The sequence below is a fragment of the Halichoerus grypus genome, chromosome 10 (genome assembly GCF_964656455.1).
Source record: "Halichoerus grypus chromosome 10, mHalGry1.hap1.1, whole genome shotgun sequence".
Classification (NCBI taxonomy): Eukaryota; Metazoa; Chordata; class Mammalia; order Carnivora; family Phocidae; genus Halichoerus; species Halichoerus grypus.
Window position 1 is genome coordinate 83760935 of NC_135721.1, and position 26339 is coordinate 83787273.

A 26339-nucleotide genomic window follows, 5' to 3' on the forward strand; every position below is an offset into this window, starting at 1 on the left:
ATTCTTCTGCACCTGCTGTTTTTTTAAGTGCCTTTGGCTTAAAATAATCCTTATGCCAGAAGTGGCATTTTTGAGTGATTTTATTCGGCCACCCTTCAGACACTAGGTCTAATCATGAGATGTGCCACCCTTATTCTCACCCTGAAATCTATGTATTTTGGCCAATGGCAAGAAAGCAGCACATACTCAAAGAAAGCTGGTTCGAGCATATACTGTACCCACAGGGCAGCATCGCAGACTTGCAAAGTGTTTTCTCCCACCTGGGGTCAAAATTGAGTCTTTATCCATGAGAAGATGCTCAACATCAATTATCATCAGGGAAATGCAAATCAAACTCACAGTGAGATATCACCTCACACCTGTGAGAATGGCTATTATCAAAAAGATAAGAAATAAGTGTTGGCGGGGATGTGGAGAAAAAGGAACCCTTGCACACTGTTGGTGGGAATGCAGACTGGTGAGGCCACTATGGAAAACAGTATGGAGGTTCCTCAAAAAATTAAAAATAGAGCTACCCTAAGATCCAGTAATTCTACTTCTGGGTATTTATCTGAAGCAAACAAAAACACGAATTCAAAAAGATAGATGCACACCTGTGCTTATTGCAGGATTATTTACAATAGCCAAGATATGGAAACAAACTAAGGGTCCACTGATGGATGAATGGATAAAAAACTATGGTCTATATACACACTAGAATATTATTCAGCCATAGAAAAGAAGGAAACCTTGCCATTTGCAACAACATGGATGGATCTTCAGGGCATTACACTAAGTGAAATAAGTCAGACAGAGAAGGACAAATACCATATGATCTCTCTTATATGTGGAATATAAATATATATATTTATTATTATGTATATTTATATTTTTATATATTATATTATTTATATATTTCTATACATATCTAAATATGTATATATTTACTAAGCTTATAGATACAGAGAACAGACTGGTGGTTGTCAGAGGTAGGGAGTAAGAGAAATAGGTGAATTGCTTTGGGTTTTTTTCTAGTTTAAATAAATAGAATTTAAAAATCTTTGTGCATTTGGCTTTATGTACAACAAATATATGTCAGTCCAGCCTTCAGGTACAAGGTATGTAATATGACATCCCTTAAACTACAGCTGTATCACAGAAAATTATAAGCCATAGGCTACTGAGCACTTAAGAAGCTATGGTCAGCAGCATTTAGCTTAGTTGCTAACTGCTAGAGTATCTCCAGGGAGACATGGTGTTCTTCTTTTCTTTAAAAAGCAAGTGGAAATTTTTTAGAAAGAGTGGAAAGTTTCCTTTTTCTGACAAGGAAAAAAAAGTCAGATTTTATGCTTCTTGATCTTGGAAACTTTCTGTCCATTTTTGTCAAAGGATGAAGCAAAAGGGGGAGCCTGGAGAGAAAGGGGACAATGGAGAGGCTTTGCCTTTCTTTTCGCTTTTGAGAGTTTATTTCTTGTGCTAGTTGAAAAGGAGAGACTCGAAGGAGAGGCAGTGAGTGTTCAGAAACTGGTAACAGCCAAATGACTTGCTCGGGAGCCAGCGGGACGGAAGTCAGAGGAGAGGCAGGACCTCAGTCAAACGTGCTCCTCATCTGAATGGGCCGGCCACACCATTGCCTCCGACTTTGGGCACATTAATTAGCCTCTGGGCCTCAGTTTCCTCGCCTGTGAAACCCACCTATGTTGTTTCCTTTAGTCCCATCAGACTTCTTAACACTGACATTGCCACATTCTCAAAGGCCATGGACTCAACCTACTAAAGCTTGGCTTTCCTGTTGCTCCATGGAAATGGATCTCCAAAGTCACCAACAGCCTCCATATCACTTCGTCCAGTGGACCCCCAGCAGTCCCTAGCTTATTCAACACTACTGGCATTCCTCCTAGAAATACTTCAGTGCTCAGCATACCCATCCTCACACTGCATCTCCCCCCCACTTCCCAGAGAGCCTTTCTCAGTCTTTACGCACCTCCTCCTTTGCCTGCCCCTTAAACCTGAGAGGCTGTGGGAACTTGACCTTTAACCCACTCCCCACAATCCACAAGCCTTCTTGGATGACTTACTCATTCTACTTTGCTTGTTTATTGTTTGTTTTAAATGACCTTTGGCTTGTGGTTCCTATGTCCATATCTCCAGTTCTTACCTTCCTCCTTGAATCTCGTGTCCATACAAGTTTTAAAAAGCTTTTTGTATGGCTGTCCCCAAAGTGCCTCAGTTTTAGTAGGTCAAAACGGAATTCATCAAATTTGACTTTTCTATTTTCCTGAAGATGGTGGTAGCTTACAGTTACCTAAGTCGGGAGGCTGAAATTATCTTAGGCTCATCCTCTGTATCTAATCATCTATAACAATTTCTACTGATTTGACATCTTTAAAATATTCTTGAAACTGACACTACCTCCCCATTCCTACTACTACCACCCTGCCTTCTTTTAACAGGACCAACACAGCAGCCCATGGTCCTAGGTTGGGTTTCCCAGGAGGAGATTCTGGAAGGAAGTGGGAAAATGGGACAGGGAAGAGGAAGAAGGTACAAAGGACATGGTTTCAAGCAAAGTGCCAGCCTCAGCCTGATCCCACAGAGGTGCACTTGAATGTAGACTCTGCCTTGGGTTTGATCCAACTTGAGGAAGGGAGCTGGGCTCTCAACATTCCCACATCAGTCTGTCATTGCCAAGGACACACTGGGAGAAGGAGTAAAGGAGCCCCAGTAGCCCAAGGGCCGTCCACACAGAAACAGTAAAAGGGATCCAAAGGGACCCAACGGGGTCTAGGCAGAACACTGACACCATCTCCTTACACCTCCTAAATGAGCATGTGGTAGATTTCTATACTTCAGCCAAATTTATCTACCAAAATCAAAGAACTGGCCAGGTCAGTCTCCCACTTAAACCCTTTCAGTGACTTCCAACCTCTTAGAAGCACTCTGTGGAAACTGGCTTTCTTCACCATCCTAATAGGTATCAGAATCAGACAGGGGGAGGGTAACTGTGTTAAAATACAGCATGGTCTCCTGAAGATTCACACTGCACACGAGCTCATTAAAGCCTCTGAAAAGTCCTGCAGTAAAGAAACCCATTCACTTATTCAGCCAGGGAATTACTAGCCTTATCTGACCTTAACTTGAGTGCTTGTTTGTGTGTGTCTTGTGGGAGGTACCTCTTAACACACCTCTGTCAGCAGACCTTGGGGGGAAGTGTTGGCCTAGAGGATAAAGTTCCTCAGCATAGCACAGAAGTCTCTCCGTGGGCTGGCCTCACCTCCCCTCAGCCTCATCCCTGACTCTAGTAATGCCGAACTGTGTCCCAACCCGTGACATACACCTTGACGTGTCACAGGGCCCTCTGTGTCCCATTTGTGCTGTACAATTGAGCTTTCTGTCAAATTGACACCCCTTCCAGGAGGCCTTCCTAAGATCCTATATCAGGCAGGATTCTCCAGAGAAACTGCATCAGATTACGGAGACCAAGAAGTCCAAAGATCTGCAGGGTGAGTAGATATGCTAGACCCTTAGGAGAGCTGATGTTTCTGTCTGAGTCCTAAAGCAGGGGAAAAAAACCTGAGGGTCTAGCTTGAAGGTAGTGGGGCAGAAAAATCTCCTTACTCTGCAGAGTCAGGCTTTCTGTTCTATGTAGGCCTTCAAATGATTGGATGGGGTCCACCCCATTAGGGATGACAATCTGCTTTACTCAGCCTACTGACTCGCATGTCAATCTCATCCAAAAACACTCTTACAAAAATGCCCAGAATAATGTTTGACCAACTATCTGGGACCCCTGGCCCAGTCAGCTTGATGCATGAAGTTTACCATCACAGACCTAAGGGCATTTCTTGTGTTCCCATCACTTTTTACACATACAATTTCTATACCTTTTTTTTTTTTACCATCCTCACCATTTTTAAGTGTACAATTCAATAGTGTTAAGTGTGTTCACATTGTTGTGCAACAGATCTCCAGAACATTTTCGTCTTGTAAAACTGAAACTCTGTACCCATTGAACAATAACTCCCCATTCCCTTTTCCATCTGCTCCCAGTCCTGGCAACAACCATTCTATTTTTTTTTCCTCTATGGATTCAATGACTCTAAGAACCTCATGTAAGTGAAATTATTCAGTATTTGTCTGACTTATTTCATGTAGCTTTAATGTCTTCAAAGTTCATCCATGTTGTAGGATGTGTCCTCCTTTCTTTTTAAGGCTGAGTAATAGTCCATTGTGTGCATACACCAGATTTTCTTTATCCTTTCATCCATTGGTGGACACGTGGCAGCTTCTACATTTTGACTGTTGTGAGCCATGCTGCTGTGAACACGCATGAGCAAACATTCCTTCATGATGTAGGTTGCAATACCCAGAATTGGGATACACTTTCCATATCTTCACTCAGACCAGATCATACTGGACTCTCATCTTGATCAAGCTGCCTTCCTCCCTTCCGGTCACACTGGACTTTAAGCTTTGGAAGGAAGGGGCTGAGCTTGATTCATGCTGCCAGCATGAGGGTGAAGCACTCAGCAAATAATAATTTCCTGCCCAGGAGTTTCCTTGTGCCCAACCCCCTCCACCTGATTTCTCTGAGGAGGACATCATGAGCTTTCGATGTCAGAAGAGTCCCACGTTCCAGGATCATTCACAAATTCTCCATTTCAAAGATTAGGATTCTGGGTGAGCTGGGAAAAAGGATTCTAACTAAAACCACGAGGGAGAGACAAGGGCTATTAAGATGTGCTTGGAAAGAATTGAGAAAAAAAAACGTTGCACGTTACACTTTGTTTTCTTTAAAAGATGCTCTAAATGAGACAGAATCAGTCTTTGATAATACTGTTTCTAAAGTTATAACATGTTTTTATTTTTTAAAGTTATGTCTTAAGACTTTAACTCAAAGACAATATTAGGAAATTATGCTGATGGCCTTTAATCTTGTCTACAGTTTAGGACACAGAGGGTGGCAGTCTGCCTTAATTTTAGGATCCGTTGTAGTGAACGAAATGAGAATGAATGAGTCTGAACATCTAAAGTGGTGATGGCAATATGCACACCTGTGCTCACGGGGGTCCATTTGTAATTCTTCCATGGACATTCACACTACTGCCCCTCCCACCGTGCCTTCAATTTCATGAGGATTTCATCATCAAGACACAGGTTCAGGGCCAAAATGGCGGACATGTTGTAAATGATGAAATGGAATTTGGAAACCTGAGAATAAGAGTCTTCTTTGCATGGTCCCGAGACATCTTACCTGAGGTTGACTTAATGTGCAGCGTGCCACTTCCCAAAAGAACGAGGCATGCTTCCACTGTGGAAATTTTTCAAACGCTCGAAGCTGTGACGGCTGCCTCCTGTGTTTGGCTGTGTAGCACGGTGGGTTTCGAGTCCATTGAATGACTCACTTCCCTGCTCCTCTCCTGCATGCTTCAGCATTTCCCTCGTCCTGTGGGGACCCCTCTGGTTGCCAGCATCACAGAAGCACAAGCCGATTCAAGGAGACGCGCATACCGTAAACCTCCCTCTGCTTGTCTGTGCCAAGAAATCCTTCTGGTCTGAGTAAGACAATCCAACGTGTTGGGTTTAGACACCAACATCAGCTAGCAGTGTCATAATAGGTGACACGTTTCCCAGAGATGTGCAGTTAGAAGAGACTTCAAAAGGCATCGCCCTCAGAAATCTTCTGGCAGGTAGCTTACCAGCCTTCAGAGCACTGTCTGTGGAAGGACTAGCCCTACCAGACACACTCACTTCGGCTGTGTGGCCCCAGGTCCAGTTGGGGTTATTTCCCTCGGCGGGGCACATGCCCGTTATTGTCAGGGCTGTGAAAGGAGGCAGACATGCCGGGCTTCTAGAAGGCGGAGGAGTTGCCTGGGTTTAAAACTTCTCAGGTCTCCTTCCAGCTGGCAAGCTGTTTCTGCTTGGGAGACAAAACTCTGATGCTGCCCTCCCACTTTCCTGTGTCCTGACCCTGGTGTGAGCATTCATCTCTGGGCTCTGCCTCCCCCCCAAATCACACACGTGGCTCCCAGACCCTCCGGGGGGGGCATGTGGTCGTTCCAGGATCCCCACCCCAGCCTGGTAGCCAGGCCAGGGACCCTGGCATTCCTCATCCTCTGGAATGTCCCTTCATTCTGGTTAACTTGGCCCCAAGCCCTTGTGGTAGAAATGAGGCAGGAGTCGGCTTGTTCTTCTGGCAAGGACACCAGGGAAGGCTCCTGCCGAGCTCTAGCTTGGTTACCTGCTCCCATGGAAGAGTGAGCCGTGTGCTTTTCCAGTCAGACTCCCCAGGCAGCTCCAGGACACCAGTGGAGTCCACGATGGACCAGAGGCAGCTCCTGGGTGACTCTGCTTATCATCCTTCTGCCTCCTCTTCCTGGGACCAAGAGCCTTGATGGGCATTTAAACCATAACATCACGTTATCTACAGCGCATCATAAATAGGACTCTAGAGTAGCAGACCAAATGGTGACTTTTGCTAGTCCTACACACAAAGACTTGAACAATTCTTGTACGAAATGTGCAATTTACCATTACCTCAGGGGCTGACATAAGAAGCTGCCCTCGGACCTCCCCTGCTTTGCTCCTTGGCCCTCCCCTGCTTTGCTCCCTCATTGGGCTTGTAATGTTGTGGCCTCCCTCGGAATGGCCAAAGCGGAGTGTGCAGCTGGGTCATGGAGAGTTTGGGGGTAACTTCAGTGTCTTCCTCTGAAACCATTCCTGACTTCCAGGGAATAGTAGCCTGAGCCTTATTTGTCCACATGAATTAACCAGCTAAGTGCTGGTGCCTTGCCTATTTCCCAGGTGGAAGGAAGCCTGCTTTTACCATCTCTTTCTTCTTCTCTCCCTCACTTCTCTGTTTTCTTATGCACAGTGTCCTTTTGTTCTCACTGGGACTATTCTTCCCGGCAGGCCTCTGCGGCCCCTTCTCTCTGTCCCAAAGCTTCGTTGCAGAGACATTCTCCTCCTTTGAGCCACAGCCCCCTCTCTGCCTCCTTGGCCCGCAGGGAGGTACCCCGCACTGTTGGGGGCTGCCGCAGGCTCTCCTGGCCTCCCTTGTACCAGTCCTCTGCTCTGCCCCAGTACCATGAGGGGTGCAGAGCCCCCTAAAACCGCATCTCCTCCTAGAGTCTGAGACAGAAAGAAGAAATGAGTCTTCCAAAGACTCTGTGTCTAAATCCACACCCACCTCACTTTCCTACACAAAAAATGCCACCATATCAGCAATCAAAAACAAAAGACAGAAAGAAAAGAAAACATTTGTTATAACAGTGATAATGAACGATAGCTCCTCTGAACTCTGCATTCCAGAATCTGGGATGTCAAGTTTACATTCATTGACTATCAGTCCGATTAGTTCGGCTCAAACAAGGACTCTGCCCTCCCTCTGCTTGTGCATGCCCCTTGCAAGGGAGCAAGAAAGACCCATCCAAAGTCAAGGAGTAAAGCCCACCTGGCCACGTGAAAGGGTGCTTCTCCCAAGTGAAAGCATGGTTCTGCAAGAGCAGGGTGCTGGTCCCCATCTCGGCCAGGGGATGTCCCCTCTTACTGCCTGGTGATGTGCAAGTCAAAATTAGGACCGCATGACTTGGAAAGCTGCATAGTCATCTCTGGGAGTGCGGATGGCCACGGCGAAGGCAAGTACAAGCTTAGGAATCTGGTCTACCTTTGGGAAGGATTATCCATTAACAATATGAGTGAATGAGGGAAATACACCAGTTTTTCTTTCTGAGTGACTCCACCATAAAACAGGTATGGTTTGAAAGGGATGAGCTGTGTGCTCCTACATGGGCTCATCTCTGCAGCCTACTGATCTAAAGCCCGCTTTGGGGGTCAGGATGCCCCTCTCAGAGGCTGGACAGAGCTGTTATCACTAAAGAGGCTCCTGCAATTAGACCTGCTTTGACAAATGGCCCACCAGACACACTCATGCAGGTGCAGAGGACAGACCTTTACCACTTTCCCTGCGAGACAGAATTTTTGTTTTGTATGCTCCCGTTTGGACAGACAGACTGTCTTAAAGTATTTAATAGTGAGTCAGGCATGCCCCAGCCATAATTTTAAGACATGAATTCATTACATTTGGTTGCTAAAAATGGAGGCTGTGGCTTCCGTTGGCATGACCACTTCCAGGTCTTCCCTCAGGGAGCTGCCTTCTGCACCTAGGGCCCAGGCAGGGGGTGGCAGAGGTCCATCTGGGGCAGCCCCCTCCTCAGGAAGAGCTAGACACTCAGAGGCAGAAGTGCGAAGGTCCATGGGTTGACCCCTGCCGGCTGATTTCAGCTGCTCACAGTACCTATGGAAGGTACTCCTGGGGGGACTCCAGCTAATGTGGGAAGAACAGCTCCTGGTTCCCTTCTCCCCCTGCCAGAGAGGACAGGCCCTCCACTTTTCTTTTCTTTTTTTTTTTTTTTTTTAAGATTTTATTTATTTGTCAGAGAGAGAGCAAGAGAGAGAGAGAGCACAAGCAGGGGGAGCGGCAGTCAGAGGGAGAAGCAGGCTTCCCGCTGAGCGGGGAGCCCGATGCGGGGCTCGATCCCAGGACCCTGGGATCATGACCTGAGCCGAAAGCAGATGCTTAACCAACTGAGCCACCCAGGCGCCTCTCCACTGAGCTTTAATGCAAGTGCTTGCAAGTCAGATCTCCGTGCAAAGCCCAGATAATGGAACCGCCCAAATGGGCAATAGGGTTGATTTGTTTGGTTCAAGTAAGCCCATATGAGCCCTTGTATGACAGCCCTATCTTGGTTTAGGCATTTTCAGGATACCCGATTTGAATTCAGACTACTGACCAAGATGCAGAGAATACAGAAATGAATGTGTTTAACCCTGCCCAGAAGGGACTCCCACTCTTTCATTTGTTGTTATAAACAAGGGAAAGATGAGACAGTATGGAATGGTCAAAAACAAGGGATGGGTACTCGAGGTAGCCTTCGCAGGGGAGAAGGAGTTCAGGGGGCTGAACAGAGTGTGGAAAACTCTCTTGGCTCAGGGGCAGAGGTGGAGCATGCAGAAGCCAAGAGACCGGGTGGGAAGGGGTCTCAAGGACCTCCTGACTTACATGGGAAGCCCCTGTTCTCCTGACTTGATGACTTTCCAAACATACTCTTCAAAACAGAAAACCTCCAAGCATTTCCTTCCTTTGCTCTCAGTCTGACCTGGAAACTCAAGGGACCCGTGACGATATAGGGAAATAGGCACGCCACACAGACAGGGTGGGAGACAGAACTGGGTCCCTAAAATGGTAACAAGGTCAAGGAGCCGGGTTGTGGTAAGGCCATCGGCAAGGGGAAAGCATAATTTCAGATTGTTGAACTGAAAGCAGAGAAAGACTACGGGGGGGGGGGGGGGCGGCAGGAGGGAAGAAAGAAAGAAAGAGAGAGAGAATGGGAAGGAGGGAGAGAGAGAGAGGCAGGAAGGCAGGGAAAGGAAGAGGCATTTACTGAGTTTAAGGACGACTAATGAATAATTTGGGTATCTGACAATGATTTGCCCCTGGAGCCCCTCCATCCCTGCAGGAGGCAATGACTAATCTGGAAGAGTTACAGAGTCATTCCTCAGCATCTCTAACTGCGCAGAAGTTTCCAAAAATATGTGTGCGGTTAGGATGGCCCAGAATTTGAAAAGATTCTTTGGGGGGCAAATCATACTGCCAGCATCCTGCAAAGGTCAGACATTTTAGAAAATCTTTTTCTGGTCTCCCCGCCATCAGGGACCATTGCAATGCTGTCCAGCAAAGCCTGGTTGTCCCAGAAGCTCTGCCGTGACTCTCAGGCCCCATGTTAAAGCACCTTCTGAAACAGGTAGAAGACAGCCCTTCACTTGTGTTCTTAACAGAACATAAAGCAACAGAAAGTACAGCTCTTTGTCACATGCACCTCACCTACCACGCTGCACGATCATTTCTATGGTATGAGACATTTTGGAAAATTTTCAGGAGTTGATTAACCATAAAAATAACTTGAAGAAGGACTAAATAATTTCAAATAACCCTTTAAGGTGAGAAGAGAGGCCATCCTTTGTTTCAGAGGTTAAGTAAAGAGGACACACACGTGGGTGGTGCACACACAGCTCCACAGGGCTGCCTGGGCTGGAGCTTGGGGCTCCCCTCCCTCCTGGCAGCCCAGGCTCTTCCTAGCTAGATTTTCTCTTAACGACCCTGATCCAAGTGGAAGTAGTACAGAAAGGACTTGAGGGGCAGGGACGGCGCACTGGGGATTTTAAAGTTGCGGTGCTGACTCATAAAGTCAGTTCACAAAGAATACTTGTGACTTCAGTGTGGTTCAAAATCCACATTCTGAGACCCAAGAGGACATGAGATGCTCCCATTTCAGGGACTCCAGGAAGAACTGGCAGAGGCCACCTGGAAAAGCGCTTCAGGGATTTTAGGGAAGCAAACATGGTTCATTCAGAATAGGATTTTGCTAGGTTTGCGCAGACCTCGGGCGTTTACACTTCTTTTCAATGGGTTTTGGAAAAGCAGACAGAGGGAAAACAGAGTAAAACTGTTGGCAAACAGAGAAGCGACCGGGTTATTGCAGAAAAGGGCTGAAATCGGAGACAAAAAGATCTCAAAGAAGAAGCAAACATTTCCAGGGCCCACTTGAGAAATTGTTTTCATCTGAAATAGTCCAGCAACATTTCCTGATCCACAACTGGCCTCTGAGCCTCACAGAAGTGAACCGCAGTGTGAACGGTTTCATTTTATTGGCCGTGAGGCTGCCAGATAGAACCTTTCTTAAATGACTTATCAAAGCCACAATGGAAACTTGTATGAAATGCTCCAAATCAGCTTTAACCAATGATGGCAAATTCAGAAAATCATGGAGTTGTTCGTGGATTTGGCTCGATGTCAGGCATGTTTTGAGGTTTTGAACGTGGTGACTATTTGCATCCATTAAATCAGTTTGTAAAAAAGAACAAAGAAATGGGATATGGAAACTCTGTGTCTTAAGAAAGAGCCAAGCTTTTCTCCCCTAACCAGAGCAAAAGGGGGTGGGGAGGCAAAGAGTGTGCATCTCCCGGAAGGCTGGGCTTTTCCTGAAAGTCTTAACAGGCACAGGGGCAACATTTGGGCACCTACAAGAACAAAGCTGTAACCAGACCAAGATCCTTCGGTTTGCTCCAGGGGACACCGGCACCGAGCTCAGGGGCACAGGAAGTGAGTGCTCTGTCTGCATGGTCATCTTTGATAGAAATGTTCTCTCTCCACCCAGGCAAATCGTGCTTTTAGAAAAAGTGAGCCCAGGTGTCTGAGCCAGGATACTGGGGTGGTGCTGTGTCATGGGGAGGCGTGCACAGACCTGCCCCCCACCCTGCTCCCTTCCCGGGAACAGAGCAAGAACTCAGGGCTTACCGCCAGCTTTTATGATCTTAGACACTCACCCTCCAAATATCTGAGGCAATTAAGAATGATTACCTCTGAATCAAGGGCAAATCATCCAACAGCTTCCTGCCCGGGGTTTGAGTGGGCAGAGCTGCCTGTGAGAAGTTCTGCTCCTGAAATGGGAGGAGTGCTGTAAAAATCCTCATCAAAATGGTCAGTTAGGGTAGGGGACATAGGGACGTCTGAACTTCCGCCCCTGTTTTCATGGGTTCCCTTTCTTCCCGGTGCTGGTGAGGTCTCCTAGTACCTGCCAGGTGGCCAAGGTCAGGAGGAGACCCCGGCCTGACCGCCCCCTCGCCCACCTTCTCCCCCCACCCCAGGTCTGACCACGCTTCTGAAGCTGTGTCTTCCTCTCTGGGCCTCCGGGAGGAGAGAATTAGGTTTCAGCTTTGGTACCAGTGACACACAGGCTGCAAGAATTTGCCTTGTAAGTTTTGTACTTTGTGTTTCCCTCCCATGAAGTACCAGACAGAGTAATACTTGTGATTGGATTTTCGAGTTCATTTCTACCTGTGCTTCCCTCCCGTGAAGTATCTGGCAGAGTAAGTAATACTTGTAATTGGATTTTAGAGTTCCAGATCCCAGTCTGTATTTAGTGTATCTGTTTCCACGCTCCCCACCCCCACCCCCGGAACTAATGTCTGGGTTTCTGGTAAATTACTGAGTCCAGAGTTGGAATCCCTGGGGAGTATTTTACCTCAAGGCACGATTAGTCATCAGAATTACCTGCAGGGCTTGTTAAAACACAGGGAATGTTTTACTTCTAATCAGTTTCTGGGTGATCCTGATGCAGCTGGTCCAGGACCACATTTTGAGAACCACGACTTATGCCATACGGCCTTCCTTTTCTTTTCCTGCTTCTTAGCTACCGCATCCCTGAAACCTCCCCCCATGAAAGAGGAAGAAGTCAGGGTGATGCTGGCTGGTGCCGGAATTACAGAATTGAAATTAACAAGAGAAGCTTGAATTACTTGAATCACCTGTAAGAGTTGCCTCTATGCCTTTCCCAGGAAATATAATTTCTTAATTTCTTTTCTTCCACGAATTAACCTTTTATCCATAGCAGATAATTTTTCTGTCAAAAAGACAATCTTTTATCTTTAGAATACAATCTCAACTTTAATCCTTCCTTCTGATGAGAATTAAGTCCGTTTCCTTCCCTTTTTTATTGAGATATAATGAACATATAATATTATGTTAGTTTCAGGTGTATACCATGATGATTCGATAATCGTAGATATTGTTAAATGATCACCACAATAAGTCTAGTTAACGTCTATCACAGTTACATTTTTTTTCTTGCGATGAGAGCTTTTACAATCTACTCTCTTAGCAACTTTCAAATCTACGATACAGTGTTATTAGCTATAGTCACCATGCTGTACATTACCTCCCCAGGATTTACTTATTTTATAACTGGAAAATTGTACCTTTTCACCACCTTCACATTTCCCTCTTATTCTGAATTCATCTCCCCTTTACTGTCAAACAAAATACCCATGGAATAAAAGCTCATGTTTACTGAGGGCCTACTATGTGCCAAGAACTTCATTAATACTGTTTAGTGATTTACATGAGCCATCTCGAAGGATCTTCCCAAGAATTTTGCAAACTATATGTCATTCACCCATTTTACATATGAGTAGTTTGAGGGTTAGGGAGATTTTGCGGTTGCCCGAGGCCCCCTCAGTAAGTCCCAGGTAGGACAAGGATTCAAATCCAGACCTGATTCCAGAGATCAAGTTATATTGTCATAGCATTCTATTTTCTATAATATTTATCTGCTATACTGTAATCAACTACAAAGTGAAAGATTTGCCACATATTAAGCAAGTCTTCTGTGATCCACCATTCATTCAGTATCTGTTTTTATTAAGCACATACTATGTGCCATGCGCTATAGTTAGGCCCTGCGAATACAATGGGATAAAAGATAGAACTCTTCAAAATACATTTTACCAGACTATCTTATAAAAATGTATTTTATTTTATTTTAAAGATTTTATGTGTGTATTTATTTATTTGAGATAGAGAACGCATGCATGAGCACGCAGGGGGGAGAAGCAGAGGGAGAAGGACAAGCAGACTTCTGGCTGAGCAGGAACCTATAGTGGGGCTTGATCCCACTACCCAGAGATCAGGACCTGAGCTGAAATGAAGACTGAGCCACCCAGATGCTCCTAAAAATTTATTTTTTTAAAGATTATATTTATTTATTTGAGACAAAAAGAGAGAGCATGAGCAGGGGGAAGGGCAGAGGGAGATGGAAAGAAAGAATCCTCCAGCTGACTCCCCAGTGAGAGAGGAGCCCACATGGGCTCCATCCCAGGACCCTGGGATCATCACCTGAGCCAAAGGCAAATGCTTAACCGACTGAGCCACCCAGGTGCCCCAAATTTTAATTTTAAAATAGTTTGTCCTTTGATTCAAATTGTTCCCAAAAGTACATACCATTCACCTCAGAATTGTATTCCTTCTGCCTCTATTTCTAGCAAACTTCCTTGATGTTCTATAAAGTCAGTTTAACAAACTTTGTTTCCTATTTGTCTTAAAGGAGCATGTGTTGCTTTAATTTTTAAAATATTTTTATTTTTTGAATGAATGATATATTTATATAGCTCAAAATTTAAAAGAAACAAAAGGGTATAGAGTAAAACTTAATCTCCCACGCCTGGCCCCCAGCTCCCCAGATCTCCCCAGAGGCAACCACTAGTATATGTATACATTGTCTTCCTCCCTTCCTTTCTTAACACAACTATTTGGTTACTATCTACTTTTCTTTCCATGGACATAACTTGGAGATGATGCCAAATCAATAAATATAGTTACCTTCTTCTTTTTAACAGTTGCATATAGAAATAACTCTAAAATGTACCATACAATATTTAACTAGTCCCTGTTGATGAACATATAACATGCTCCAATATTTTGCTATTATGAAGAATTCCACAAGGACTACTCTTGTATGTTTATCAATTTACACATGAGCAAGTCTATCTGTAAGATAATTTCCTGTAAGGGGAAGCGCTGGGTCAAAGTCAAATGGTATGTGCATTTGTAATTTAAAAAATGTTCCATTACAGAGTTTTTCAAGCATTACAAAAGGAGAGACTAGTATAATGAACCCCTACACACCTGTCACCCAACTTCCAGTTGTCATTAATCCATGGCTGATATTATTTCATATATAAATATATATATATATGGGCATATATATAGATAGATAGATATATAGATATAGATATATTGGCCCTATTCATTCCCCCCACCTCAAATTATTTTGCAACGATTTCAGACATAATGTTATCTCATTGGTAAATATTTTGGCATTATTTCTGAAAGCTAAGGGTTTTAAGAATGTGTGTGTGTGTGTGTGTGTGTGTGTGTGTGTACCATTTCATTATCACACCTAAAATAAATTCATAATAACTTTTCAATGTCATCCACTATCTTGTTAGTGTCACACTTCCCCAAACTGTCTCATGAAAATTTATTTTTGAAATGGTGTGTTCTTTGTTTCAGAATCTCTTCAAGTCCACCCTATTCATTGCAGCTAGTTAAGCCTTTTGATTCCCCCTCAGCTCTCCCTCTCTCTCTGTCTCTGGAAGATCATTCTGTAACTTGCAATTATACAGACAACAAATCTAGATAACTGTCAGAGGGAAAAGGCTTGTCTACACACATTTTGCTCAAGATACTGGCCTGCTTTGACTATGAGTGGGAGTGCAGGTCTGGAGCCCACACTTCTGTCCTTGGTGAGAACCTGTCAGGTTCAGGGAGGAATGGGGGAAGGAAGACTGGGTTCCCCACATCCAGTTCTGACTGGACTCACTGCTGTGGTCAGCCTCAGCGCTCTGGAGGGCAATGGAGTGACTGGTGGGATGAGGGGCATTTCCTGCCCTGCAAGCTACTCGCATGGCTTTGCCATCTGACAGACTCCAGGTCAAATCCCAGCTGGCATAATTATTCTCAGGAGGCCTTGAGCAAATCTCTCTGAAAAATTTCTAAGGTGAAATTTCCTCACCTTAAGACGGGGGTATTAATCCTTATCTTCAAGGGGTGAGACTCAAAACGATAGAACATGTAGAGTTAGAGCTCAATGAGTGTAGCTAGTATGACTCTCTGTGATTCCATGATGGAGACCCACGGAGAGTCTCAAATACCCCCAGACATTGAGCGTCAACCAAGAGAAAAGAATCAAATAGCTCTTCCTTCTCTGAGGCCCACTGATTGTTAAATATAACATGCCTGCCCACGGTACTCCCGCTCTCCCTCTGCCGTCCTCCCCTCCGCTCATCTTCCCCCGAGTCAGCAGGGCAGGCTGCCGCCCACTCGAGAGCAAATATTTCTATCCTGATGCCCGCTTTCCTGCGGGTTGAGGGGTGCCATCTGTCCCTACTAAGTGTGGGCTTCAGGCCCAGGGGCTGGGCTTTCAGTGCGGGAGGCACTCTCTGCAGCTCACCTTTGTTTTCTCGCCCCGAGGGAACAACAGAACCTCTGAACAGCCCCCTGGCCCCAGCCTAGCGGAACAAAGAACCTGGCATTATCCATTCGCTCTAGCCATCTGCTCGGCTCATTTCGGGACAGAGAGGGGTCTGCGGGGTAAGGCGAAGAAGCCCACGGTGCACATACATCCCAGGCCCTGGCCTCCTGCCCCGGCAAGACCGGATCAGTGGTCCCCGTTCCGCACCCCAGCCCCCCCCCACCCGTTCTCGGGCTTCGGCTGGCATCGCGTTCCCCGGACCCGGGCGGAGAGTGCGAGCGTGGGGAGACCCCTGCCACTCCGCCCCGGCGTGGGGAGATCCTGGGTGGCGGCCGCAGCGACCCGCGCACGGCCCTTGCCCTCAACTCTGTCCTATGAGCCCACGCCAGGCACGGAGCTCCGGTAACCCCCGCGCGTTAGAGACCCAGGGGGATCGGAGCCCAAAGCACACAAAAAGTCGGGGTCCGCTTGCGCCCCGGCCACCGGGAGGCCGACGGGCGCCCCCCCCCCCCCCGCGCCCCCACGCCGCTGCCCGCGCGCAGAGCCCGCGCCGCCGGCGTCTCGGAGGCGTGCGTCTCCTTATATGGTCAAATGACACGGCGGGGGTTCTCTCGGGCGGGAGCCGCGGCGCTCCACCCGGACGGCCGCCCCGCCGCAGCCCCGCGCCGCCGCCGCCTTCGCCCCGGGACGCCCGCCTGGTCCCCAGAGCCCGCCCGCGCCGCGCGGTGAGTGCCGTCCCCCCGCGCCCCCCGCGGGAAGCCGGCGCCTTGGGGACCGGGGGCCTAGCCGCGGGAGAGCCGGGGAGACTGGAGCCGAGACGTGGGGGAGACCCGGGAGAGGGGAGCGGAGATGCGGGGGAGACCCCGGGAAAGGGGGACCGAGCCGAGAGGGCGACCCGGGCGGAGGGGAGCAGAACCGTGGGGACACCTGGGAGGGGGAGCCAGGCCTTGGAGGCGACCCGGAGACCGAGGAGCCGAGGTGCGGGGGAGACCGCGGAGAGGGAAGCTGAGCCTTGGAGAGATCCGGGGAGAGGGGAGCGTAGCTGCGGGGTGACCCTGGGCAGAGGGGAGCAGAACCGTGAGGACACCTGGGAGAGGGGAGCAGATCCGTGGGTTACCCAGGGAGAGGGGAGCGGAGCCGCGCGGGAGACCCCGAGAAAAGCCGGGTAAGGGCAGCAGAACTGTGGGGACATCAAGGAGAGGGGACCCGAGCCTTGGGGGAGACCGGGGCAGAGGGGAGCAGAACCGTGGGGACACCTGGGGGGAGGGGAACGGAGTCGCAGGGGAGACCCGGAGAAAGGCAAGGTAGAAGGGAGCAGAACTGTGAGGACACCTGGGAGTGGGGAGCGAGCCTTGGGGGAGCCCAAGAGAGGGGAGCTGAGCCTTGGGGACACTCGGGGAGAGGGGAGCCGAGCCTTGGGGGAGACCCGGGGGGAAGGGGAGCTGAACCGTGTTGGGGAGAGCCCGGGGGGGCGCTGTAGGCAGGAGGGACCCACCGCCCCATGCCGGGAGGGAAGACCGAAGTCCGAGTCCTGGCCAGGCTGGTTACCGCGGGGTGGGAGCCGGGCCACTGCCACCCACGGGAGAGCCCTGGGCAAAGGCTGGCCGCAGGTCCCAGCGCGGGGAGGTGACAGCCCCTGCCCTTCCAGGGGGCCAGAACTCGGGAGTGTGAGCGAGTTGTCCCGGCGGCGAGCCCCACCGTTGCCATCTGCCTGTGGGGGTGTCCGGCGCATTTCCCTGCGGTCCAAAGGTGTGGAGCTCCCGATGTGGCCTCAGGCATTGACTCGTGTAGAACTTAAAAGACTGAACCATCAGATTTAAAAATGTGGGCTTATTTTAAACAAGAAAAATTCTGATTCTTAAGTGGTGTCCCGGGGTGATATTTTAGCATACCTGAAATTTTGGGAAGAAAGTGTTCAATGTGGTTTCCTATTTAAATTAAGAATCAATCATGCCTCTTTTCAGATCCCAGTTTGGGTTTCCGTTGGAAATAGTCTAACCCAGTGTAAATGAAATGTATACAGCTGCCTTCCATGATGTGCACGTATGGTGTGCACTCCCTTGCACTTATTTTGGGAGGTAACAAATCACAGGTGGGGCTTATAATCAGGAGACCTGTGTTCGAAACACAAAGCCATATACTTCTTGCAGCTCTGGCATCAAGTACTGGGGACATACCTGAATATTTCAAGGAGGCCTTCTGCTGCGTATTTTGACTCACAATTGCTTGTTAAACCACCTCCAATACTGAAAAAAGTCTGAGTTGCAGACAAACAAAGCCCTATAGGATATTGAAAAATAATCAGGCTGGACATCAGGAGGCCTGGGTTCTTCTTTTTTTTTTAAGATTTATTTATTTATTTATTTTATTTGAGAAAGTGAGAACGAGGGGAGGGAGGGGCAGAAGGAAAGGGAAAGAATCTTAAGCAGACTCCCTGCTGAGTGAGGAGCCCAACATGGGGCTGATCTCATGACCCCTGAGATCATGACCTGAGCCGAAATCAAGAGTCAGATGCTTAACTGTCTGAGCCACCCAGGCGCCTGAGGAGGCCTGGGTTCTATCCCTGTTCTGCATCTAAGGATGCATTACCCAGCCTCTGGGCTAGGGCGGCTTCATTTGTCAACAAGGGGGCTGGAGTAAGTAAGCTTCTCTCTGCCTCAGATGCCATGAGATACAAAGTTCCTTGAGCTTGAGTGAACAGAAAGAGATATTGGATACTTGCTGTGTAGTTTTATTATGAGAATTCCATCAAGGCCCATTTATCACGTGGAATTATACTGAGAAGCCACTTCCTCAACATGGTTACCTTGAGCAAAATGACCAGGCTCTTCTCTAGTGACCAAGAGCCTAGTCTTCCAGGAGACCAAGCAGGCATTGTGACTTTGGGGTGAGTCACCAGGTACCTCTGTTGTCTTGAATTGTGGATTTCGACCTTGGCCCCTATGATGGTTAATTTTATGTCAACTTGGCTGGGCCGCAGGATGTCTAGACAATTGTTCAGACATTACTTCTGGGTGTATCTGTGAGGGTTTTTCTAGATGAGACTAACATTTGAATCTGTAGACTGATTGCCCTTCCCAATATGGGTGAGCCTCATCCAGTCTGTTGAAGGCCTGACCATAAAGGCTGAGCAAGTGGGAATTCCTCTTGCCTGGGATATCAGTCTTTTACAGCCTTCAGACTCAGATTGAAGAGAAAACTAAGCAAGAGGGCACTCCACCTGCCTGACTGCAGAGCTGGGACGTTGGTCCTTCCAGCCTTTGGGCTCGAACTGAAACTCAGCTCGTCCTGGGTCTCAGGACTGCTGGCTTTTGAACTGTAAGTTACACCATTGGCTCTTCTGGTTCTCAGGCCTCCTGCAGATCTTGGGACTTATTAGCTTCCATAATAGTGTGAACCAATGCCTTGAAACAAATCTCTTTTTATATATGCGTGTGTGTGTATGTATGTGTGTATATGTATGTATACATATGTATATATCCTATTGGTTCTGTTTCTCTGGAGAACCTAATACAGTTCTCTAGTAACTTTGCTTAAAAATTCTCCTGCCAGCAGGGCACCTGGGTGGCTCAGTCAGTTAAGCATCTGACTCTTGGTTTCATCTCAGGTCATGATCTCAGGGTCGTGAATTCGAGCCCTGTGTCAAGGCTCCGCACTCAGCACGGAGTCTGCTTGAGATTCTCTGCCTCTGCCCCTCCCCCTGCTCCCTCGCTCACTCTTTCTCTCTCTCTCAAATAAATAAAATCTTAAAAAAAAATTCTCCCACCAGCGATCCGTCTTGCTTTTTAAAGACTCGATGAGTACTTGGCCACGGGTGGTGTTGCCTTTCCTCTTGTTGTAAAATAAAGTCCCCCTCCTGGAGATCTAATGAGAAGCCTGGGGCAGCTTCCGGGGTCTCAACCATTAGTTCAGTTGTCCTGAGTGATTCTCACTTGGACATCATGTGTCATCACACTCATCCTTGGCCTTCGTAATCTGTACGTTTCCTGCCCTGAGTCAGTCTGCGGCTTAAGGATCTTTAGGCTCGTGGTACTAAGTGAGGCAGGTGATGTCTGTGCCAGTAAGAGAAGAAGCTGCCCTGTTTTTGTGGGTAAAGAAAACAAATATCCCAGGGCATCCTTGAAGTCTGGAGATATTTAGGTTTCCAGTCAAAAAGAAAATGGTTCTGTCCGTGTTGGACGATACAACTTTTGGAACCAATGAGAATTAGCGAGCCAATGAAGAAGGAAGCCGGAGATGTGCAAGCCTGTCCTGACAGAGTCCCGAAGCAGTATGCTACAGCCGCACCATGAAGGAACAGGACCGGTGGAAGGAAGAGGCCAGCCCATCACGGACGTTGGCCGTCGCCATAGGAAGAGGCCAGTTGGGGCTCAGAGCAGATGGAAGGCCAGGCAGACAGAAAGTAAACAATGAGCTGCCTTTTGGAGACTGGGGGAGACTGATGAGAGAGAGTGAGCAGATTTCATTTTGTTCCTGTGGAAACAAAGCATAAATAATGTGTTCACATGTTCCCAGGAAGGTGGTGGTAGAGCTATAGGGTGGGGCGTCCCCCAAAGCCCCCTCACTGGGGTGATTTATGAGCCTGAGTCAGCCCGCCATTCTAGCGGCATAATTATGCTTGTCTTTCGTTGACTGAACTGACATGTTTTGAGATTAAATGACAAGATGGTATCTTAAAGGTGATTTAAATTCTTTGGGGCTAGAACTATTCTGGAACTCTTTTAGAGATTCTATGTTTTTGTCCAGCCACCCACTACCTAAAACAGTACGTGGAGAATAGTGGTTACTCAATACATTCTTACTGACTGGTTTTAAAAGCTATAGGACATCAAACCAGTATCATCATTCTTGTATTAATGGACTTAAGGTCAGAAACTTTGCATTTATTATTTTCCCATTTCTTTTCATTATTCAGTATTCCAGAGATAATCTGGAAGATAGTGGTTTACCTTAGTCAAGCATTGTCTCTCATACAAAACATTCCCTTTTATTTAAACATTTATTTATTTATTTTAGAAAGGTGGGGAGCCCGAGCAGGGTGGGAGACAGAAGGAGAGGGAGAGAGAGAATCCCTGAGCAGGCTCCCCACTGAGCACAGAGCCCGACGACGCTGGGACTCCATCCCAGGACCCGGAGATCATGACCTTAGCTGAAATCAAGTGCGGGCCGCCCAATCGACCGAGCCGCCCAGGGGCCCCTCAACACAGAATGTTTCATAAAACCATCAGAGACAGATCAAGATGTTTTTTTTTAAGTTTCAGAAAGTTACCTGTTTCTATACCAAATTATAAAACATCGCTGACCCCTGCCCATATACTCTGTAAAGGCTCATTAAATTAATCCAGACGTTTATCACATAGTAGTAGGCCTCGCCAATCTTACATCTTACCAAGCATCTAAAAATCAATTCCAGGGCGCCTGGGTGGCTCAGTCAGTTAAGCGTTTGCCTTAGGCTCAGGTCATGATCTCAGGGTCCTGGGATCATCGAGCCCCGTGTTGGGCTCCTTACTCAGTGGGATCTGCCTCTCCCTCTCCGTCTGCTTCTTCCCCCACTCATGCTCTCTCTCGCGCTCTCTCTCAAATAAATAAATAAAATTTTAAAAAATCAATTTCAAATTGATTCTAAATACATACCTATATTCTTTAAAATAGCAAACTCCTTGAACTTGCACCTCTCTTTCGTTCACTGGAATTTTTATTTAAAAGAAACAGTTTAGCTAGAGTAATAGAGTGTTAGAGGTGAGCCCTGTTTGTGTGTCCACACGTCTATGCACAGGAAAGCAAAGTGTGCGGGCTACTCTCCGGCTACAGTTGTAGGGGTGAGAGCCCAAGCCCTTGGACAGAGGAGGTTGGATTTATAGGCAAGCTGTGTCCCTGCAGAACATCCAGGGCCTTTCCTTGATATCTGGAGTGTGTCAGGGGATCTAGCACATTCTTCGCAGAGATGCTTGGAAGCATCTGGCTGGTTTTTTTTTTTTTTAATTTTTATTGTTATGTTAATCCCCATACATTACATCATTAGTTTTAGATATAGTGTTCCATGATTCGTTGTTTGTGCATAACACCCAGTGCTCCATGCAGAACGTGCCCTCCTCAATACCCATCACCAGGCTAACCCATCCTCCCACCCCCCGCCCCTCTAGAACCCTCAGTTTGTTTTTCAGAGTGCATCTGGCTGGTTTTTGCTCCTTGACCTGACCAGGCCTCTCCTGGAGGTTCAGCTGTGTGTTCACAGGGGTGTAGAGTCCAAACACAATAAGGAAGAGTCTACCCACTGTGGAAGCAGCAGTTTATCTGGAAGGGGGAAAGAGGCCAGAGACACAGGAGAAGGAATGAAGCTCGGGGTCTGTTACATTAGAAATTTTAAGAGCATCGGATGCCAAACCACATTACATTTCAGGTTTGGTATGCAAAGGGGATGGTTCACATAAAACATTCCTCATTTTCATTCTCGATTTTTGCCCACATGTTTGTACTCCCCATCCATTTGTCCATTCATTCCACAAGTATTTATCAAGCGGCTGACCCTGTGTTTATCACCTGATGGCAAGACCCCAGCAATATGCCTACCTTCACGGCGCTTATGGTTCAGTGGGGGACACAGGTGGTCATGGTGTCGCGTGGTGTCATGAAAATATTGCATTTTTAAATACATTCTTTGAAAAGAGCCCACATGCAGCGGGCTGATTTTCTGAATTCTCTCCAAAAAGTCCTGACTGTTGATAAGCAATGGAATTTCCCACCGGGGTCATTTAAAGGTGGATGTGGTTTCAGCAGAGACTGACTTACCGACGCTGTTGCTCATGTTGTGGGAAGGATTTGGGAATATTTGCAGATTTCTTTTTAAGAACTGACTACGTTAAAAACGGCTTGTAAAACAGGGTTGATACAGAGAAATACTTGGGTCTTGAGGAGGAGGAGGAGGAAAATGGCATCTCTGGGGTCAGATCAAAGTCAGTATCTGAACGGAGCTTTGAAGACAATGCTTAAGGGAGACCTCTTCTGCAACTCAGGCCTTTTTAGACAAGCCCCTGGGGCCCACCAGGCCTCCCTCTGGGAAGGACAGGCCAGGTACCTCGCACTTATGGGCTGGCCAGCCTCCTCCCTGTATACCCAAGACATCCGGTAAAAAAAAAAAAAAAAAAAAGGAAAAGAAAATGCATGAGCTTCTGGCTCCTAGCGTTCTCGTGTCTTTCTACCTTCTTTACCCTCCTTTCTTTCTCCTGCCTCTTTCCATCTCTCTACTTCTCCTTCCTCTCTCCTTCCCCCTCCCATTCTCTGTGCTTCTCTTCCGTGTGCCCAGCTCTGACTCTTCCCCACCCCACCCCACCCCCACCCCCGCTTGAACTTTGTTCCACGGTTTTTAAATCTACAGATAAAAATAACCCTCATTTATAAGCCTGGGGACGTAAAATAATAGTAATGTTGTCGGTAGGTGAGCCTATGCGTCACTGCTCCAGGGCCCTGGGAACCTTTCTTTTTCTACCTGCCCCAAAGCCGGGCCCTCCGGAGACCCGACCCTGAGAAAGAGTCCGGTGCCTCCCCGCCTGCAGCCCAGCCCTCGGTGCCCCGGGGCTCACCTCACCCAGAGCAGTTGTGGGGGCCTGGAGCCACCCCTGTCCCCTACTAGCCAGCTTTGTCAAATATCCTACTTGCTCAGAGCCGAAGGGGGAATGACGTCAGAGACTGAGTTAGCCCCGGGCAGGGAGTTCAGGGAGGAGGACTCCAGGACACAGTCATCTGGAGTCGGTTCAAGGAAATAGCAAGTCAGCAGCCACGCCTCGTGCTCAGGTGCCTCCTTGCACACCGCGGCTCGCTTCTCGGAGCACTTCTGGGTCCCACATGATGGACAGGACCCTGGGCTAACCTGTCAGGAGGATGCGGAGCTTCAGACGGGGGAGGCGATAGTACTGGAGCAGGTTGAAAGAGAATCCTTACAGATCCAAGATGTCCTATTTTTCTTTAAAGAAATGACTCAGAAGTAGACCCCGATACCCTGGAAACATGTTTAAAGAGTCATTGCCCTTGAGTTTTGTCTTCCTCACCCCCACGTGGCATCTCAGCTGGGCCTCATGATGATACCCATTGTCTACAGGGCAGAGCCAAGTTCACGGTCAAGAGTACAGGCCCTCCTTTCTTTGACTACCTTCTCAGCTTCCTGTGCTCATCGTCCTCTGCTCCTCATTACGCCTCTGCCATCTGCCCGCCGGCCCACAGTATCACCTGGCTTATCCTTGTCCAGTGCAGGGAGACATCTCTGGGGAGCCTACCCTGCCTTCCCATAGGACCCTCTGTGTCTCTCTGTCAGTGCCCTGAGTGTGGAGCTTTATAGTCTGTTTGACACACCATTGACCCTTGAGCAACAGGGGTTTGAGCCACGCGGGTCCACTTACACACAGATTTCTTTCCCAGTAAACATAGTACACTATAGTAAATGTATTTTCTTTTCCTTGTGGTTTTCTAAATGACATTTTCTTTTCTCTAGCTTACTTTGTTGTAAGAATACAGTGTATAATACATATAATATACAAGTATGTGTTCATCGACTATTTGTATTATTGGCAAGACTTCCGGTCAACAGTAGGCTATTAGTAGTTAGGTTTTGGGGGAGCCAAAAGTTGTATGTGGGTTTTTGATGGCTCAGGTGTTGGTTTTTCAAGGGTCAACTGGATATCGGTTTTCCTCCCAGACTACAAGTCCCTTCAGGGAGGGCCTGTATCGTATTCATCTTTGTATCTCTAGCACTTTGCATACCATCTGACAATTCCAGCTCTGATGCTTCTGGAATGAATAAATAATCAGGGGTTCTGTAGGGTTAAAAAATGCAAAGTCATGGGGACCTTTTAATGTAGGACAATAGATATGTTTTTCCCATTAAAAAGAAGCTTAAGAGTGATAATATAAGTTTAAATACACACTTTTAAAAAAAGAATATTCTATTTGGTAGCATCTACTTAAGAAAGACTTGGTGTTAAATACTTTGTGACAGAAAGGGAAGCCCTTCGTTTTTCATTTTAGCTTTTGGTCTACTTCCTTTGACTCTCAGGGTCTGTGCTTCAGGTAATTCTCTGGGAATCCTGAAGAGGACCTTCTCAGATCAAGCGTTTTTCGGCCGTGTTCCTCCTCAGTGACGGGTGCTCATTTTACACCTGAACACATCTGTTTGACAGAAGTGCTCTCCCAATCCTTAGAATTGCAGTGACTTCTCAGAGAAGATAAGGAACCAGATGGGAGAGAGCTCCACCGACAGGAGAATCTCTCATTCAGCCTCTCTGGGCGGGTGGCCGCCGCCGCACTAGTCCTGCAGGGAGGAGGCGTCAGGGCTGACGACATTTGTCCCCAGAGAGCCTCCGTCATACTTTGACTCGATGCAGGGGCTTCCTTGTTCTCCGAGTTTACTCCCGTAGATTATTTCTGCCCCAGTCCTGTGGAACTAGGAGGTAGAAAGCACATAGATGCCAGGTACACGAGCAACATCGTGATCATTACGTTGATGAAAAACTTCACCTGTTTCACTGGCTCAAGAACATGGAAATGGTCTCTGAAGAGATGACTGGTACAGTCCGTGTCCCTCCCGTAGCAGGATCTGTACTTTGTCTGAGCCCCCACGGAACCACTTTTTGACTTAGATTGCAAAAAAGATGGCTTTTTTTGGGAACGCTCACGTGGGTCTTCTTTTTTCACTAATACTCTTGGGCCCTGGTTTCTCCATCCATAAAACAAGGTAGTTGTAGATAATCTCAGGAATTGTACTTTATAAAGTAATTCTACTTTATAGCTCTGTCTCCTTTTGTTGTTCGTATTTCAAATTCTCAAATCACTATTCTTTTATTTTTGTGAGAAGAACAGGCAATCAGTGTCCGGTTCCCCACAGGTAAATGGCAGCCTTTATTGGAAAAATGTATATGTTGGAAAGACAGCTCTCAATTGTGATGACATAAACAATTGCCACTTTCAAGGACCAATAACTAAGGAATTACAGGAAAACACTGAATCTTCTGCCAACATAACTGCTGCAACCCGAGATGGCCTGAGTACAAAGGATATTTATACAATGGGTTTCAGAAGAATAATTCAAATGCACAAGAGCCTCATCTTGTAATGTTATCACAAGAATGTCCAGACAGTGTTTTCTTTAACTCCAGGAAGAGCAATTTAGAAGGCTAGATCCTGCCACATGGGTCCAGCTGCATGTTTAATACTCTTGGAAAAAATTGTTCTATAAACACAGAAATCACCAAGTACAGAGGCTTGAAGGATATTTCTTTCTTTGCTTACCGTTTTCAGAACCTTGTATACACAAGAGCACAAAATTAATAAACACTATCAAATTTGCTGTTATCATAAACCAGGCAGCAATATTTTATTTACACCACAGGCTATCCTGGAATTTCACTCTTAAATGGTTTGAAAGCACTGAACATCGAACCAAGTGTAATTAGAGTTCGCGAAACATGGCTCAGAGTTACATAGTCAGTCTCCCTAGTGAAC

At 47.1% G+C, this 26339-nt stretch overlaps 1 protein-coding gene across 3 annotated transcripts in view; it reads left to right on the forward strand.

Moving 5' to 3' along the window:
* The window catches only part of FHL2 (four and a half LIM domains 2), a 64871-nt gene that overhangs the window by 15804 nt on the left and 22728 nt on the right, over positions 1 to 26339 (forward strand). Inside the window, exon 1 of one of the 3 annotated variants that reach the window (XM_036096570.2) lies at positions 16436 to 16573. The exons of 1 other annotated variant lie outside the window; for it this stretch is intronic. The gene's annotated coding sequence lies outside the window, so the exon portion shown is untranslated. Of the gene's footprint in view, positions 1 to 16435; positions 16574 to 16992; positions 17014 to 26339 lie in introns of those variants that run through there. One more of the 3 variants, XM_078056713.1, reaches the window with a different exon arrangement.